Source organism: Gekko japonicus, unplaced genomic scaffold (genome assembly GCF_001447785.1).
Source record: "Gekko japonicus isolate JY-2015 unplaced genomic scaffold, Gekko_japonicus_V1.1 scaffold441, whole genome shotgun sequence".
Lineage (NCBI taxonomy): Eukaryota > Metazoa > Chordata > Lepidosauria > Squamata > Gekkonidae > Gekko > Gekko japonicus.
In genome coordinates, this window is record NW_015172017.1 from 454,508 (window position 1) to 468,195 (window position 13,688).

The following is a 13,688-nucleotide window of genomic DNA, read 5'->3' on the forward strand; positions in this document are numbered from 1 at the left end:
GGGGGGGGAGAGGGTGTGAACGGAAGGGTGGCTTTTGGGGGACAACCTGGAAGTTTGTCAAGTCACGGTGCCATGAACAGTGGGGTGGGCACAGAGTGATTTTGATGGGCCTTTGGGGAGGACAAGCCGGGAAACAGGTTGTGGGGCGGCTGGAGAGGTGTCAAATGAAAGACGATGGGGTGAAGTTCTCCTCCTGATGGCCCCTGGTGTTTTTGGCCACTGCATGACAGAGTGTTGGACTGGATGGGCCGTTGGCCTGATCCAACACTAGCTTCTCTTATGTTGTTAATACGGGACGGAGCCCTGACACTGGTAGCCCAGACTAGCCTGATCTTGGAAGTTAAGCAGGGTCAGCCCTGGTCAGTATTTGAACGGGAGGCCGCTAAGGATGTCCGGGGTTGCTACGCAGAGGCAGGCAACAGCAGACTACCTCTGAACAAACCCTATGGGATTGCTGTAATTCAACTGTGACTTGATGGCAAAAGGGGGGGGGATGTACTTGGAGCATGAGCAGTGTTCCCTCTAAGCTGAGTCAGTGTGAGCTAGCTCACAGTTTTTTAGCCTCCGGCTCACCCATTTGTGCCTTCGCTCAGGAAGGATGGGGCTCCAGAGCAGACGCATTCATGCAGTAGCCAAATCGCCTGCTCACAACTTGAATGCCAGGAGCTCACAAAGTAGAATTTTTGCTCACAGGACACCACAGCTTAGAGGGAACATTGGCTGAGATATCGCCACAGGGTTCTGGCAGCTGCTTGTCGTGCTCTTTAGCAACTCTTGCCAGACCGGGAATGATTGTGCTACTCCCACCAGGAGAGCTGGAACATCGGGATGCCGTCCTGAAACAGATGAGGAATTCAAGACTGCAGCAAGAACTATATGCTGCTTTGTCAGTAATGTGGGGGTGGATGGAAGCAGTCCAGTTTCTAGTGTTGGGGTGAAGGGAAGGATGGGGGGAGGGTCTTAAATGTGATAATATGAAGGGCTTTTGAAGGGGCAGAGGGAAGGTGGAAAACTAACAAGATTTAAGCATGGCCGGAAGAATCCAAAAATTATCCAGAACACATTCCATGGAAGACCTTTTAGAAGGACCAGCCCGGTGATGCAAGCATTTCTGTCTGCTTTGGGAGAGCCTGCTTGCTTTCACTGGTCCCGTTGCATTTTTTAATTGTAAATTGCCTTGCAGTCTTGCAACAAATAGATAGTTGATCTTCTGAAGATTGCTTTTGGTCTGGCTCTTTACCATGGTTACTGTAGTCTCCATACCTGTGGTCAAGATTGCTGTGTTTGGAGGGCTGGGCAGGGCAGGAACAGAACTGCAGAAAGACGTCAGGCAAATAGAACAGATCTTCTTGCTTCGCTGCTTGCCTCTTTGAGGTGAGCGAGCTTGACTGTCCCCTTACACGATGCTGTGATTCTTCCCACGCCTCCCCAGCCCAGAGGTGTAAGTTATCTGGTTTCCCTGGTAGAGGATCTTCCAGTTGAGAAAATACTTTTGCTGAATTTGGGTGTGCATTTGGGTATTTGGGTAATGCCAAAGCTGGAGGTAGTTGAAAATCTTAGTTTGGTATCAGTGCTCCCTCTAAGCTGAGGAGTCTTGTGGGCAAAAGCTCTACTTTGTGAGCTACTTGGCATTAATATTGTGAGCGATTTGGCTGCTGCATAAATTAGTTTCGCATGATGTGCGAAATGCTGGCCTAGATGAATCACAAGAGGGAATTAAGATTGCTGGGGGAAAGATCAACAACCTCAGATATGCAGACGATACCACTCTGATGGCAGAAAGTGAAGACGACCTAAAGAGCCTCTTGCTCAGGGTAAAAGAGGAAAGCGCAAAAGTGGGCTTGAAGCGCAACATAAAAAAACCTAAGATCATGGCAGTGGAAGTAGTGACAGACTTCACGTTCCTGGGATCCCAGATCACCGCAGACTGTGACAGCAGCCATGAAATTAAAAGACGCCTGCTCCTTGGGAGGAAAGCGATGGCGAACCTAAACAGCATGATAAAAAGTAGAGACATCACCCTGCCAACAAAAGTCCGCATGGTCAAAGCAATGGTATTCCCAGTAGTCATGTATGGCTGCGAGAGTTGGACTATAAGAAAGGCCGAGCGCCGAAGAATAGATTCTTTTGAACTAGGGTGCTGGAGAAGACTCTTGAGAGTCCCTTGGACTGCAAGAAGAACAAATCAGTCAATCCTAAAAGAAATCAACCCTGACTGCTCCCTGGAAGGCCAGATAATGAAACTGAAGCTCAAATCCTTTGGCCACCCAATGAGAAGGGAGCACTCCCTGGAGAAGACCCTGATGCTGGGAAAGATTGAAGGTCAAAGAAGACGGGGACGGCAAAGGATGAGATGGTTAGACAGTGTCATAGATGCAACGAACATGAAATTGAGCACACTTCAGAGGACGGCGGAAGACCGGAAGGCCTGGCGGGAGCTGATCCATGGGGTCGCGAAGAGTCGGACTCGACTGTGCGACTGAACAGCAACAACAATACATTAGTTTGCTCTGGAGCCATCCTTCCTGAGCTGAGACCAAAATGTTTTGAGCCAGAGGCTAAAAAAACTGAGTTAGCTCACACTAACTCAGCTTAGAGGGAACACTGGTTGGTATAAACTTTGCAGTGCTGAATTTATATTCTTGTGGAGCAGGTCCCAAGGGGTGTATTGTTATGTTGATGGTCTCAAGGTAACAATTCTTGCATTCGTTGTTAGAATAATCTCAGCCATGCTTCACTTGAGCTGCGGGGTTGGAACCCGTAGCTAAGAAAGTTGGTTTTGGACTGCGGAACACGATGGCTCCAAAGGGCTTTAGGGTTGGAGTGGAGGAAGAAATCCAGATCTTTAGCTTGTAAATTTGCCATCCCTAGTGGTCCTAGCCCCGGACCTGGATGGCCCAGGCTCGCCTGGTTTCATGAAACCTTGGGAACTAAGCAGGGTTGGCCCTGGTTACTACTTGAATGGGATACTTCTGTGGAAGTCCAGGGTTGCTGTGCATTGGCGGGCAATGGTAAACTACCCCTGAACATCTCTTGCCTTGAAAACCCCATGGAGTTGACATAAGTAGTCTGTGACTTAATGGCGGTTTCCATCACCAACTGTCATAGGTTATTCAGTACTGGCCCCGGTCACACGGCAAAGTTGCCGCGGGAGAGGCATGGATGGTAGGCGGATTATCCGGGCGCGATCACACCCTAACATCTGGGAAGTGGAGCGCACCAGTGGCTTACCGCCAACAATGCGCCTTAAAAAACTAGTACCTCCAAGGTACTAGTAAACGTTTGCCATGGGCTGCCTCCAGACGCCCGTGGTGTGATTGCGCCGGCGCGCAGCATTCCCCTCCGGTCCCTCGTTTACCCGCCGGCGCAGAGGGAAGGACCTGTGGTGTGCCACCGGCGCGTCTGATCGCGTAATCGCGGATCAAACTGCACCGGGGCAATTAGCCATGCCTCCCCCCTGCAATATCCGGCCCGTGTGACCGGGGCCACTCTTGCTTTTCTGTCGGCGTGTGTAGGTTGAGTGTAGGTGAGTATCCTTGGGCACGTGCAGAGTGCCTGTTCTTTGCCTGCAGTGTAACCGTCCATGAATTATTTCTGGCTCTGATCTCCATAAATCCTGAAAGGGTGAAGCAGACCTTTCTGTGAGTTTTTAAGGGCTGATGACTCCATCTCAAAGTCTGGGGTGGTTGGCCGGCCTTGTTTGTTCTAGAAAGGATCCCGTAAAACAGCTGAGGTTTTACCTCCTGCGTGCAGAGCTGGAAGATGCTCGTATTTCCCTGGAGGCGGCTGTTGACCTGAGCATGACCCAGGGCAGTCAGCAGTGGGGCGTGTGATTTCGCCAGTCCAACATTAAGGATTTTTTGGTTTGCTGCCGTAACTCTCTTTTCCTCCTTGCTAGTTTCTGCCTCGGGGGCTGAAAGGAAGCAGAAGAACAAAGCCACTCGAGGGAGATGCTCGAATCAGAGGCGCCTTCCCCGCTAGCTCCAGCCACCCACTAGACTAGCAGGATCCTCCCCTGAGATGTAGGGATGGAAAAACAAGCAAAGGAGAGAAGTGCTGGCTTGGAGAGCGAAGAGCAAACCCCCCCCCCACACACACACACGCTTTTCCTGCATTGCATAAAAATGCAAGGAGACTGTGGACCGTTCTGCACGTGGGGGTTTTATGTTTGTATCTGGTCATGCAGGTGTTTGGGCTGTATATTTAATGGAAGCGAACTCCGTCTAGAGCTCAGAATTAGAGTTTGATCCAACGTTATTTATTTATTTACATTATTTATAGTCTCGCGGTCTCACTCCAGTGCATATTTGGAATCTCTGGATTTTTAAAAGCAATCCTCCCAGGAAGCTTAGAATCAGAGAGTCATAGAGTTGGAAAGGGGCCTCCAGGGCCATCTAGTCTAACCCCACACACAGTGCAGGAAATACACAAATACCTCCTGCTCTGCACTCCCAGTGACCCCTGTTCCATGCCCAGAAGATGACAAAAAAACTCCAGCATCTCCAGCCAAACTGGCCTGGAGAAAAATTGCTTCCTGATCCCAAAGTGGCGATCAGCGTTTCCCTGGGCGGGTAAGAAAGGGCCACGAAAACTAAGCACTGATGCAGCCCTTCCTGCCCTCCCTCTCATGATCTGCCTGAGTTCACAGAATCAGCATTGCTCTGCTTAAGTTCACAGTCTCAGCATTGACTTGCTTTAATTTCTCCTTGTGAACTGGGGTGGGTGTCAGCACCACACAATTCAGTGTGGGCCATCCTCTCTCTGATAAATTGTCCCCGTCCCTTTTAATGCACATCATAGTTCATGTCTGCCTTCAGGGTCCCCGTGTTGGGGCAATCCTTGGTTAATTTGTCCTGGTATTCCACAGCTGTCTTACTGCTGGATATTCTCAGTTATACGACTCCAATTTTGGGAAGTGTTCCTCAAGGATCCAGCAGCTAGAATCAAGTTCCAGTAGAACCTTGAAGACCAAACAAGATTTTTTTGGGGGGTATGAGCTTTTGTGTCTTTGTCAGATATGACAAAGCGGTGGCGCAGGTGGTAAAACGCCTGCTTTAACAACCAAGAGCAGCCATTGCGGCTGTTCGAATACCACCACGGCCGGAGTGAGCTCCCGGCCCTCGTCCCAGCTCCCGCCAACCCAGCGGCTCGAAAGCAAAAATTAACACCTAACAATGCGAGTAGACAAATGGGTACCTACCCTTAGATGGGTAGGGGGCACCCACCTCTGACGAGGATGTGTGGTGGCAACGTGGACGGTGCAGACGGTGTGGACAGCGGCACAGTATCGGCGACGGCAAGTGCTGGCAGAGCGGAGCGATCCCTGGTGGTCGGAATGGACATCGAGCGACAGCAACAGCGACGGCGGAGACCAGAGGCGCACGACGAGTGACGCAGGCACGGTGGTGCCTGATGGACGGAGCCGGGGCCGGAAGCGTACATGAAGCCGTGCACCTGCGCGGGCCTGCCTGTGGTTGCTGTGGAAAGCATCAGAGGCCTGGAAAACGACGCCGCGCCGACCCAGCAACCAAGGAAGACCGAGAGGAGGCTGTGCCGATCCAGCCGCCAGTAAGAGAAGAGCGAGTAGACGCCTAGCCGAGCCAAGCAGCCAGAAGACCATCAAAAGAGAACACACCACCAAGGGTGCTGGTAGGTAGTCCCACCCCCCAACACTAGATGTGGCCCAAGCTAGGAGTTAAGTTCTTAAAACAAAAACACACGTGAACCACCCAGAGACCCCCTCGGGGGTTAGGGCGGTATATCAAGTCTAAAGTATAAATAAATTAAATAAATAAATATCCGATGAAGGGAGCTTTGGCTCCCAGAAGCTCATACCCTCAAAAACCGCGTTGGACTTCAAGGTGCTCTTGGCCTCAGTTCTAGCCGTTCTACCGCCGACCAACATGGCTAAAACTCTGAAAAGATCCAGCAGTAATTTATGGGTATTTACTTTCTTTTTTTTTTAATAAAGGTTTTATTGGCTCCCCTAAAAAGGGGAGGTATTTCGCTTAAAAGAAAAAAAGGGAGGGGGAGACAGTGGGAGAAAGAGAAAGCTGAGTGATATATAAACTGGTAAATTAAACTGTTAGTAATGTCCAATTAATCTTCTTGGGCTTCTTCTGTGTGTTGCCAAACTTCTTTTCTTAGTCCTGTTACATGTATTCTCTGTTAGTATGTTAGTAATGTTCCTTTGAGATTCTGTTAATAAAAAAGGGTCTCTTCTGTGCACATCCAGAACCGCTTCTTTGCGTGCTGGGTACTTTTACTGTCGCTGACGTGGAGGAGCTTCCTCTGTTGTCTCTGTTGTCTTCTCCTTCCGGCTTGTTAGATCCTCCTTCGGGTTGTTGTTAATACGCTCAGTTCATGTACTATAAATCCTCTTCCTTTCATGCCCCGGAGGTCCCCATTTTCGAGAATGGTATCAATTTCATTTTCGCTTATGGGTATTTACTTTCTGTCTTTAAAATCCCTTATGTTTTTGGTGGGTATGTCCTTGGAGAAGACCCTGATGCTGGGAAAAATTGAAGGTCAAAGAAGAGGGGGAAGGCAAAGGATGAGATGGTTAGACAGTGTCATCGATGCAACGAACATGAAATTGAGCCAACTTCAGAGGACGGCGGAAGACAGGAGGGCCTGGCGGGAGCTGGTCCATGGGGTCGCGAAGAGTCGGACTCGACTGTGTGACTGAAAAACAACATGTCCCTTACTGGCCACTCGCCATGTTGACTAAAGGAAATCCCCACATTCAGAGGTCGTAAACAGCTGAATATCAGTGCAGGGAGGCAACACTGGGGAAGGCCTTTGCTTCTGTGTCCTGTTACTGGCCCTCCAGAGCAACGCTCCCTCTAAGCTGTAGAGTCCTGTGAGGAAAAAAAATCTACTTTCTGAGCTACTGGCATTAAAGTTGTGAGCAGGTGATTTGGCTACTGCATAAATCAGCTTGCTCCTCCGGAGCCATCTTTCCTGAGCTAAGACAAAAATGGGTGAGCTGGAGGCTAAAAAAAACGGTGAGCTAGCCCACACTCACTCAGCTTAGAGGGAACACTGCTCCAGAGGACCTTGGTTGGCCAGTGCATGAGACCAGGATTCTGGACTCGATGGCCCACTGGTTTCATCCAGCAGGGCTCTTCTTATGTTCATATGTTCCCCAGGGTATTTGTAAGGTGAGTGCAGGGGTCATTTCCTAGGAAAAGAGGTGCAGGAGCTCATTAGCATAACTCATTAGCATGACTTATTTGCATATGCCACCACACCCCCTGACATCACCGGAAGTGTGTCCGAAGGCAACACCCACTGCTCAGGCTCCACTGGACTGTTTTGGATTGCTAGCTATTGGGGGGGGGGGGACGTGCAGATTTGTCCCCACAGAGGAGGGAGAGCTTGTACCTGAATAAAACCTGGTCTTAAAGGTGCCACTGGACTGTTTTGGGGTGGGGTGGGGGGAGCTCTGCAACTTACCTGGCTGCTTCCTGCTCTGACTGAGGGCTGCTGGGAGCTGGGGGCGGGACTTGTTGCATGTGCCTGCCCCCTGGGCTCTTTACTGCTGGAGCTCCGCTCCTGTGCGCTCCTGCAGGAAATGACCCCTGGGTGAGTGTATCATAAGAGATGAAGGTTTGTTTGAGAACTTTGGAGAAGGGTCATGACTGAATGATGAGAGCACCCACAGAAGATCCTGGAGTTTAAATCCCTGGTGTTTTGTTGTTGTTGTTTAAAAGGGCCTTCGGTAAACAAGCTCAGAAAGACCCTCTGCTAGGATCACCTCGTCGGTCAGCGGGACAATCAAACGTTCCTTGAAACCAAGGATGCTGCTGCGTAGAGCAGTAGGCGGTTTCCCTTATTTCATTTTGGTGGTGTTTGTTAACAGAAGCGAGGCAGAGGGCAGTTGGCTCCTAATCCAGCTCCAATTGGGGGGGGGGGCAGCGGAGTGAACTTTCTCCTAGTGGCCACCTGCCGAAGACATTTCCCAGTAGGAAGAACACAGCTTCCTTAAAAAAAACCCTGCCTTTTTAGTAAGGGTGGGTGGGTCGCTTCATTTCTCTGCGATTTCTTTTTTTAAAAGTTATTTCAGCTTTTAACAATGTGAATTGAACAAGTTCTCTTTTATGCTCGAACCCCAGGGCCTGCTTACAGAGAGATGCTGTGTGTGTGTGTGTGTGGGATGCGGCTAAGTTCCTTTGTGCCAACCCTGACCTCTTCCCTGAGATTGGAAACCCGTCGCAAGCAGTGCTCCCTCCAAGCTGTGGAGTCTTGTGAGCCAAAATTCTACTTTGTGAGTGATTGGCGTTAAAGTTGTGCGCGAGCGATTTGGCTCCTGCATAAATTAGTCTGCTTTGGAGCCATCCTTCCTGAGCGAAGACAAAAATGGGTGAGCCGGAGGCTAAAAAACTGTGAGCTGGCTCACACTTAACTCAGTTTAGAGGGAACCCTGGTTGCAAGTCACAGTTGGTGCTAAGCTGGGAGGACCGTAGGTTTGACTGGCAATCGTGTGAAGCTTTATTTATTTTCAACTTGATCGGTCTACAAAGCATCTGACGCGTTGTTTGAGCCGTCCCTTATCTTTGAACCTCATAAAACTATAACAAACCACCAGGAAAGCACAAGAGGTAGAAATTGCTGTTTTCGTGTTTTTAAGCCATCGTAAAACTATAAGGGCCTGAGAATGGCAAATGCCGTTTCCGGTTTCAATCCAGGTCAGAGGTTTTGGAAGAATGAGGTCTTCAGTTGGATGCAGAGGGCCTCTAGGGATGGACTTATCCTGTAAGCTCAAGGGGGTGAAGTCCATAACTTGGGGTGGCCTCCCCCAAAAGCCCTCCCAGAGGTCCCATCTGATTTTTCGTGTGAAGGCACCATGCATCAATCTTAAGGCCTGGGCAGTTTGGTGTGGCTGGAAGAGGCCCTCTGGACTCAGGCCAATTTAGGCTTTAGAACTTGAATTGATTCCCGGAACAGACTGGAAGCTAGTGAAGCAAAAGCGGCAGTGGCTTTATAGGATGATGGCTTTGGTTTGAACTAGTAAGGAGTTTTACAGCTTCTGGGCCACCTTCAAGGGTGGCTCCATGTGGAGTGTGTTGCAGTAATCTAATCTGAGCGTTGCCAAGGCATGTTGGGCTGGAGGCCTGGTGGGCCTTCCTTCCATCACCTGGTGGCTCTGGGATATCTTCCGGCACCCTGAACAACAACAAAAAGTTGGGGAGGGGGTGCCTTTTTAAAAAAGGACTACATTCTCAGTGCTCTGCATTTTGTGTTCGTGTTCTGCACTAAAGTATAATTGTTTACAGCCTTAGGCTGTAGGATCTTGATGTTGAAGGTGATCCGGGATTCTTATCTCTCAGTAGGAGAGGCTCGTGAGGTATCTCTTGCGTCTCGTCTCGGCGTGATGCCAGAGCAAATAGGGAACGGAACAACTTCACCCCTCAGTTGCGGCAGCTGGGCAAACAGTACCAAAGCGAAGTATTTTACTGCCTGAGTTAATGTGGGCGTAAGTGACTGCTTTTGGGCACGGCCTGCATGCATATGGCAGAGCTGCCATTTGAACAAGCCTGTGCCCGCAGCAAGCGTGCTGAATTTTGGTTGGAGGGAGCCAATGCCTTGGCACTGTTGGCACCGGCTGCTCAGCTGTCGGGCAACTTCCTCGGCCCGCTGGGGAGACCTTGCATGTGGAGGCAGGCTGAACGTTCTCGGGGTTTCGGCTCCTGACTCGAGGCATCCAAATGTCTCTTTCCCCGGCAGCAAGGATAGGGTTGCCAAGTGTTACCTGTATCCGGAGCGGGGGACTCCCGGCTTGCTCCGGGAGTGCGCGCACGGGCCGCACGCACATCACCCGGAAGTGATGTGACGACGCCGGGCACGCTGGGGGCGGGGCCACGACCATCCGAGGGAAAACCATCGTTTTCCTTCGGATGACTGCGGCCCCGCCCCCAAAGCGCCCGACATGACTGCGTCACTTCTGGGTGACGTGCTGACACCAGGCACGTCACGTGCTTTGGGGGTGGGGCTCCCCCTGGGGCCCGATCCGCTGCCGGCGGGTAACTTGACAAGCCTAATGAGCATTGATTCATAGGGCAGGTAGGAGAACGCGAGCCTCCTAATTCTGCCTTCACTGACTCCGCTGAGTTCCGGAGAAAGCTGACCAGGGATTCCGGAACAGCCAGTCATTACAGAGAAGCGTTCTTGAAAGTAAAGGAGGTAATAAGGTGTTCTTCTGAAAAAAAACTCAAGGCAGTGTACGAGAACAAGATCCAAAGCCTTAAGTGGCCTGGGAACGGGATATCAAAGGGACCTCCTCTCCCCGTATACCTCCCGGAGAGCCTTGTGCTCTGCTGATCAGCATCTACTGGTTATCCCTGGCCCAAAGGGCATTCATTTAGCCTCGGCCGGGGCTTTTTCAGCCCTGGTCTCCACCTGGTGGAACAAGCCCCGCTTGAAATCAGGGCCCCGCGGGACTTACAACAGTTCCACAGGGCCTGCAAAACGGAGCTGTTCCGCCAGGCCTTCGGTCAAGGTGATGGACATCCAATCACACGGTCTCCCTGCAAAGCGGCCCTACTGGAGTTGCCCATGATAACCACCTATCCAGCTGTTGGGGCTAATATAGAAAGACAGGTCGCCATCTTTAGTGAAACCTATTCTAATCTGAATTGTAAATTTAACATTTTAATCTAATAATGGATTGTTATTGTACGTGAAATGTGATGTTACCATGGGTCATTTTGTAGAAAAAGAGGTGCAGGAGCTCATTAGCATAACGTATTTGCGTATGCCACACCCCCTGACATCACCGGAAGTGTGTCAGAAGGCAGCATCCACCACTCAGGCTCCACTGGGACTGTTTTGGATTGCTAACTATTTGGGGGGGGGGCGAAACGCACAAATCTGTCCTCGCAGAGGAGGGAGAGCTTGTACCTGAATAAAACTTGGTCTTAAAGGTGCCACTGGACTGTTTTGGACTGGGGGGATGGTGGGGGGGGCTCTGCAACTTACCTGGCTGTTTCTTGCTCTGACTGAGGGCTGCTGGGAGCAGGGGGTGGGGCTTGTTGCATGTGCCCGCCCCCCGGGCTCTTTACTGCTGGAGCTCCGCTCCTGTGCGCTCTGGCAGGAAATGACCCCTGGATGTTACCAGCCCTGAGCCCACGTGCGGGATGGGTGGGAGACAGATGCAATGAAGAAAGATTTCAGTCCAGTGGGATCTAGACGAAGGGAGTTTTGACTCGTGAAAGCTTACGCCCTGGGATTCTTGCTGGTCTTTTGAGGTCCTTCTGAACTCAAATCAGGGCAGTGTACCTGGTTCTTGAAGCTGCTGAATCAGACCGCTGGGACTCCCTCAAGGTCAGTATTCTCAATTCAGGCCGGCAGCCGCTCTCCCATGGTTTTAGGTGGAAGTCTTTCACATCACCTACCACCCGGTCCTTTTAACTGGAGATTCCGGGGATTGAACCTGGGACCTGTCATTTGCTGAGCAGATGCTTTACCCACTGAGCCAGGGCCTCTCCCCAAGAGCCCCGCCCACTTTCTAAAAAAAACACACCACAACTTGGCAGGTACCTCTGCCACTCTCACCTCTTGTTTTGTCGTCACAACAACTCAGTGAGGTAGCTGAGAAGAGAAGAGATTGGATTTCTACCCCGCCCTTCACTACCCGAAGGAGTCTCAGAGCGGCTGACAAACTCCTTTCCCTTCCCCTCCCCACAACAGACACCCTGGGAGGGAGGTGGGGCTGAGAGAGCTCTTGACAGAAACTGCTCTTTTTAAAGGACAGCTCTTATCAGAACTACGGCTTGCCCAAGGTCATCCAGCCAGGTTCAAGTGGAGGAGTAGGGAATCAAACCCGGTTCTCCCAGATTAGAGTCCGTGCACTCAGCCACTACACCAAACTGTCTCAGCTTAGGCTGAGAGTGGGTGACAGGCTGAAGGTTACTCAGTGAACTTCGTGGCTAAGTGGAGACTTGAACGGGGTCCCAACAGTTTTCTCCCTCTGCAAAAATATAGTTGTGACGTATGTTGATTAGGTTACCGTCTTGTTGGAGGAGGAAGTGAGGCCCAAGCAGCTGGGCCCGTTGCCCATCCCCGATTTGTATTCTAGAACACGCTCCAGAATCCTTTTGGGCTCCTTAGCTGTTGCGCAGTTTGGCAGACGTGTTCATGTGAAAAGCTTTCTCTGAAACGCTTGGAAAACCACCGCACTTGCAGAAGAAACACCCATGTGCCTCGAATGCTCTGTGAAATGCAAAGAAGCGTTTAATAAGACACTGGGAAAGTGGTACAACAGCGGTGGCCTGTCTTGGAGGGCGGGGGGGGACCGGTTTCCCTTGGCACACAGGGCAAAGATCAACTCAGCGTATGTGCTGCTGCTGTTGCCTGTGTTACTGTGCAAATGCATCCCCCCCCCCCGTGGTGCTTGGTGTCATTTTCTTCTTTTAGTGTGTCACGTTAGGCGCTAGCAGAGATGGATCCAGAGGATGTAGAGAGAGTCAGAGAGTGATTGCAGTGACTCATCCCACCCAGACTTGCCTGCTGAGGAATTTCTGTGTTGGCCATGGGACCAGTGCTCGGTCTAAGCCGTGGGGTCATGTGAGCAAAAATTCTACTTTGGGAGCTCCTGGCATTAAAGTGCTGAGCGAGCAATTTGGCGACTGCCTAAATGAGTTTGCTCTGGAGCCATCCTTCCTCAGCTAAGCCAAAAATGTGTGAGCCGGAGGCTAAAGAACTGTGAGCTAGCTCACACTAATTCAGCTTAGAGGGAACACTGCGTGATGGGACCAATGCTCCCTCTAAGCTGTGGAGTCTTGTGAGCAAAAATCCTGCTTCGGGAGCTACTGGTATTACAGTTGTGAGCGATCAGTTTGGCTGCTGCATGAATTAGTTTGCTCTGGAGCCATCCTTCCTGAGCGGAGACAAAAATGTGTGAGCCGGAGGCTTAAAAACCGTGAGCTAGCTCACACTAACTCAGCTTAGAGGGAACACTGCGTGATGGGACCAATGCTCCCTCTAAGCTGTGGAGTCTTGTGAGCAAAAATCCTGCTTCGGGAGCTACTGGCATTACAGTTGTGAGCGAGCGATTGGGCTTCTGTGTCAATGAGTTTGCTCTGGAGCCATCCTTCCTGAGCGGAGACAAAAATGTGTGAGCCGGAGGCTTAAAAACCGTGAGCTAGCTCACACTAACTCAGCTTAGAAAGAACGCTGCATGGGACGCAGGCGTCTTGCAAAGGATTCTAGGGTGCATGCTCGGTTCACACAGTGCACTGGCTCGGCCTGTTAGCCTGCACTGTTGCTGTCTGCAAACGAAACGTGTTCTAGAGCACGTGGACTTCCTTTGCTGTGGTTGGCTGCGCTTCTCATGGTAACCATCAGGGCTTTTTTTGTAGAAAAAGCCCAGCAGGAACTCATTAGCATAACAGGCCACACCCAACAGCAGGAACTCATTAGCATAGTAGGCTACACCCTGACAGCACAGCACATTAGCATATTAGGCCACACCCCCATGTCACTAGAAGTGTTGTCATCCAGCCACACCCACCTTTCGCTTCTGTTTACTTTGTTTGTTGTCAAAACCCAGGGCCTTTTTTGTAGCAGGAACCCTTTGCATGTTACAGCACACCCCCCGAATGTAGCCAATCCCAATGAGTTCCTGCTGTTGGGTGTGGCCTATTATGCTAATGAGGTCCTGCTGGGCGTGGCCAACTCGGGAGACA

General features: G+C 50.9%; 1 protein-coding gene across 2 annotated transcripts in view; it reads left to right on the forward strand.

Annotated features, from left to right (window-relative positions):
* LOC107118185 (vigilin-like) overlaps positions 1-13,688 on the forward strand; it is a 99,324-nt gene that overhangs the window by 1,138 nt on the left and 84,498 nt on the right. The window contains exon 1 of one of the 2 annotated variants that reach the window (XM_015420465.1): positions 10,167-10,185. The exons of the other annotated variant lie outside the window; for it this stretch is intronic. The gene's annotated coding sequence lies outside the window, so the exon portion shown is untranslated. Of the gene's footprint in view, positions 1-10,166; positions 10,186-13,688 lie in introns of those variants that run through there. 2 annotated transcript variants of the gene reach the window in all.